Here is a 6,000-nt window from a genome sequence, read left to right on the forward strand (position 1 = left end):
AGGCCTCTACCAACTAGCTGAGCACTAAATATAGCCATCACGCATCCTGACAAGCCACATCAAGATCATGTCACTCAAACGCCATACTCTGACTGGCTAGCTACGCATCATGATGAGATACTATGAATTTATTAAATACGCCCACAAAGTCATTTATTATATCTCATGCCCGGTAGCGTCTGCCGCCGTAAGCGCGTCGAGTAGAAAGTACATCCACCATTAGCATTTAAAGACGCCCATGCAGCACCGTACGCTAGGACATAATCAACATGATCACCTATCTTTTCACCATTCATTTTGTTCCCTCTATAAATAGAGGTGAGCGGGAACCCCTCTAGGTATGCATTCTCTGCAATTCAGAGACTCTGTCGCTCTTTTTCCTCAAGCCATCTCACTGACTTGAGCATCAGAGGGTCCTTGCCAGAGCCATCTCCAGCGGGACTTATTTTGCAGGCCCTTCTTCTCCGACAACTAAGCGGAGCCCAGCACCACCTTTCTCTGATCAACCTTACCGTCCTCAGTCTTGACCTTGACTGTGTGCATCTTCTCTAACAACGGACATCATCTTTTGGCACTCTAGCCACCTACCAACAGGTGCGGCTCCTAGTCAGCTCCAGACCGACTGCCGACTACTGGCTACCTATCAGAGAAAGACCGCAACAGTTTGGCATGCTAGGTAGAGGGAAGAATTGAGCAGAGAGAAATCTTCTCTCTCAAAGACCTCCATAGCCAAGATAAGGGCGCATAATGTTTCTGCTGGTTTCGTTCAATGCTCGTTACAGCGTAACGCACCTCCGACAACTCGTGGAGAGCCGAGTGCTTCACGACCGTCGATGAGGGCAGATCCTGAGTTTGCTGCCCTTGTGCATTAGGTGAAAAATCTGATGGAGACTGTCCAAGGTCTCCAACAACAACAGCTGCTGGAAGTGGTCGCACCATATAATGCGCCTTCCATGCACAGCCACTGATCACAATCTCTAATCCGTCACTTTATGCGGCATTCCCACCGAGCAAGTTCTCCACTCGCTCGATGGTCACTGCATTTTGAATCTCAGCATGCTTCGTGAGCCAATTCTGATGATCGTCGGCCTCCATATTCCCCTCAACGAATCTAGCATAAGAGAAAGAGGTCGCGATCTCTATCAAGATCTTCTACTTCTGGAGAAGGTTCTACTCCGGACTGCTTGCGGCATCCTGATGTGTCGCAACAACGGCTGGATGAGTACGATCGAAAACTAAAGAACATAGATTGCCACCTAAAACGGCTTCAGACCAACCATCAAGATCCGACCAATGAATTCGGCATCAGTACGAGTTTGCCTTTCTCAAGACGGATCCTCAACGAATCGATTCCTAGTCGGTTCACAATATCATAAATCAAGCCGTACGATAGCTCCACTAGCCCACTCGATCATCTTGAGAGCTACAAAGCTCTTATACTTTTGCAAAATACATCTGACGCTCTTCTCTCATTGCCTTTCTAGTTACCCTCCAAAAAATCGTGCGAGCGTGGTACTCAGGACTACAGTCAGGAAGCATCAATTCTTTTGAGCAGTTTGAGCAACTGTTCATAGCACACTTGGACACAAACCAGAGAGTGTCTATAACCACTGACAGCCTCTTCTCTTTTTGATAGCAAGATGGTGAGTCTTTACGGGAGTTTGTGGCATGTTTCAACACCATCACCTTGGAGGTCAAGGATCTTGACGAGGCGACGGCCATCGCGGCAATAAAGCGGAGACTTTGGGGCTCCAATTTTACCTACTCTCTGGACAAGATGCTTCTTCGGTCCTACGTCAAACTCCTCGAATACGCATAGAAGTACATCCGTGCAAAAGAAGCTGCGATTGACCACCATCAGCTTAAAGAAAAGGGCCAATAGAAGAAGGCAAGGAAAGGAGGAGTCTCCGACGAGCCTAGTCAGATCCATGCCGAGAAAGAGGCTCCACCTCTCTAATTAAGTCAGAAGCCCAAAAACTTTGTGAGCAGGTACGACTCCTACATCCCTCTGACTACTTTTTGATCATAGATTCTTATGAAGATAGAGGGGGAGAACTTCCTTCACCGATCCCCACCAGTGGAGATAAAATGTTATAATCGAAAGCACTACTTCCACTTCTATCACGACCACAAGCACGACACAGAAGAGTACCGCCAACTGAAGAATGAGATCAAGGATCTGATAAGATAGGGGTATCTCGAGAAGTATGCGCAAGAGTGACCTACATAGCTATCTTCTGATCCACCTCATCTGGAACACGAGGAAGAGACTCATGTCTAATCGATAATGGGTGTGATCAACATGATCTCAACGGGACCGCGACTCCAGTTGGCAAATGACTACGGAAGTACCTCCAAGCGCCAGCAGGCCGACAATGATATTATCTTTATCGAAGTGGATTTGCAAGGAGTCCAAACTCACCACAATAATGCTGTAGTTGTATCAATGATAATTGCCAACTATGATGTAAAAAAAATCTTATTGATAATAGAAGTTCCGCTGACATAATTTTCTACGACTGCTTCTTCCGAATACGATGACTTTCTGCTAAAGTATTCAAACCAGTCAATATTTCTTTAGTCGGATTTACAGGTGACTCGATCAAAGTGTAGGGCAAAATCGAACTCTCCATCATGGTCAGGCAATCACCTCGATAGTCGATCATTAGCCTCAACTTTCTCGTAGCCTAAGTCTCATCCATCTACAATGGCATCTTGGAATGGTCCGGATTGAATGCGCTTCGAGCGATCATCTCTACTTACCATCTGCTCATGCGCTTCCTGACAAAGAACGGATCCGACGAGATGCAAGGAGACCAACAGTTGGCCCAACAATGCTACTTAACCACTCTCAATAGAAAAGACTAGTTGAAGCTCTCCTCATCGATGACGGACTAAATCAAAGAGAAGTTGAAAGCCGAAGAGAACCCATGAAGCAGCTCATCTCAGTTCCCCTATACGGTGGAGATTCAATTAAAACTATTCAAGTCAGATCTTCACTAAGCGAGGAGCTGTGAGAGAAGATTTTCTAAGAAAAAATATCGACGTCTTTGTCTGGTCTACTTTCGATATGCCAGGCATCCTCTCAGAAGTCATCATCCATCGGCTTAATATCGATCCTGACTACAAGTCGGTGAGATAAAAGAAAAAAAGTTTCGCTCCTGAGCGATAGAAGTCCATTGACGAAGAGGTTGGCAAACTGCGGGCAGCCGACTTCATCTGTGAGGCAATCTATCTGGATTAGCTTGCAAATGTAATGATGGTCAAGAAAGCAAATAGTAAATGATGGATCTGCATCGACTATACCGACTTGAATAAAATTTATCCCAAAGATAGCTTTTCACTTTTATGGATTGATCAGCTAGTCGATGCGACATCCGACCATCAACTACTCAGCTTCATGGATGCCTTCTCCGGCTTCAACCAGATCTGGATAGCATCTGAAGATGAAGAGAAGATGGTATTTATCACCGATAAAGGTCTATACTGTTACAAAGTCATATCTTTTGACCTCAAAAATGCCATAGCAACGTATCAGAGGTTGGTCAACTAAATCTTTAAAGACCAAATTGAACATAACATGGAGGTCTATATTGACGACATGCTCGTAAAAAGCACTAAAGCTGCCCTCCATATCGACAACTTGACGGAAGCTTTCGACATCCTGAGGAAGTATCAGATGAAGCTAAACCTAACTAAGTGTGCCTTCGACATCATATCAGAGAAGTTTTCGAGTTTTATGGTGATGAAATGAGGCATCAACGCTAACCCTGAGAAAATCAAGGTGGTCCTTGACATGAAGCCTTCAACTTCTCGATAGGATATGCAGAGATTGGCAGAATGCATCACATCCTTAAGCCGATTCATCTTCAAGTCTGTAGAGCGATGCCTTCCTTTCTTCAAGACCCTCAGGCAGATGAAGGACTTCACCTGGATGCAGAAATGTCAAAAATCCTTCGATGAGTTGAAGCAGTACCTTAGCACTCCTCCACTCCTGACAAACCCCAGCATCGATGATGAATTGCTCATATACATAGTGACAACTTCTGAAGCTGTCAGCTCGATGTTGGTCCGAAAAGAAGGCAAAACATAGAGGCCCATTTACTACATCAGTTAGGTGCTGCACGATGCCGAAATAAGATACTTTTGCATTGAAAAAATCATACTCACAATCATAACAACTATTCGCCGACTACGACCATACTTTCAAATTCATTCAGTAAAAGTCTTGACCAACCTCCCCCTGAGAACTCTACTTCAACGACCAGAAATCTCGAGGAGAATGACCAAATGAGCAGTCGAGCTCATCGAGTTCGACCTTTTTTTTGTTCCAAGATCTTCGATCAAGGCCCAAATTCTTGCCGACTTCATCATCAAGTGTACTCCAACCGACAACGACCAACTCGAAGATAACTCTTCGAAGGACACTCAAGAACTCACATAGATTTTACACATGGATGGAGCTTCAAATGCTCAAGGGTGTGGCGCGGGCATGATTTTAATCAATATTGATGGGATGGTGATCGAGTATGCTCTTCGATTCGGCTTTAAAATTTCAAACAACCAAACGGAGTATGAAGCCCTAATAATCGGGCTGAAGATCGTTAAAGATCTCGAAGTGAAGCACCTATGGGTATTCACCAAATTGCAACTCGTCGTCGGACAGTCTTGAAAAAAATATGCAGTCTGAGATCCTATTCTCTTCAAATATTTGCAAAAGCTCAAGTCTCTACAAGTGCACTTTGACTATTTCGAGATTTTTCTCATCTCTTGCTCCGAGAATGCCCGAGTCGACTCCCTATCTCATCTTGCTACCTTCGATTGTGGTGAGCTTGGAAGAATTTCATCGAGCATCTCGAGAGCCCAAGCATCGACTCAGAGGAAGAAGTTCACCAGGTCCAAATTGAACATGAGCCAAGTTGGATTGACCGGTTCATCAAATTCTTGACGGACGGAACCTTAACAACCGATCCTGCTGAGGCACACTGATTAAAAAAGTTGGCAACTCGGTACGTGATCATTGACAATCAACTCTATAGAAGGTCGGTGTCTCTATCCCTGCTCAAGTATCTCCGACCTTCCAAGGCCGAATATATTTTTGAAAGGTACATGAAGGTATTTACAGCAATCACTGTCCTACAAAATCTTTCGATAAGGATATTACTGACCGACTATGCAGAAGGATGCCTATGACTTAGTGCAGAATGTGATCAATGTCAAAGGTTCATCAATATCTAGAGGCTTCCGTCCAGTCATCTTACAACCATTTCGACATCCTGGCAATTCGACCAGTGGGGTATTGACATACTCGATCCATTCCCACCTGCTAGCAAGCAAAAAAAGTTTCTTGTAGTGGCCATCAACTACTTCACTAAATGGATCGAAGCCGAACCACTGGCATAGATGATGGAGTTGAAGACTACCAATTTTCTATGAAAATCCATCATTTATCGATTTGATTTACTCCGAGTGATCATCACCGACAACGGCCAACAGTTCAACAACATCATATTCAAAAAGTTCTGTACGAAGTATCATATCATCCACAAGCTCACCTCAATCGAGCATCCTCAATCTAATAAAAAAGCTGAGGTGACTAACAGGATGATTCTCCAAAGCCTGAAAACTAGAATCGATCAAGGTAAAGGTGGCTAGGTCGATGAGCTTCACAGTGTCCTATGATCTTATCGAATAACTCCTCAGATCTCGATTGGAGAGACTCTATTTAAGTTGGTGTTCGAAACTGAAGCTATAATTTCAGTTGAAATCGACTTACCTTCAACTTGAATGGAACACTACAATGAATCAACCACTTTGGATAAGAGACGAGCAAACTTGAATTTGCTCGAAGGAATCTAAAAATGAGCTCGATTGAGAATGACCTTCTACCAACAAAGGATAGCTCGGTATTACAACTCCCGAGTCAAACCAAAAATCTTCTGAATATGAGACTTAATTTTCAGAAGAGCAGAAATCTCTAAGCCCACTGAATAAGAGAAG

Source organism: Elaeis guineensis, chromosome 8 (genome assembly GCF_000442705.2).
Source record: "Elaeis guineensis isolate ETL-2024a chromosome 8, EG11, whole genome shotgun sequence".
NCBI classification, from domain to species: domain Eukaryota; kingdom Viridiplantae; phylum Streptophyta; class Magnoliopsida; order Arecales; family Arecaceae; genus Elaeis; species Elaeis guineensis.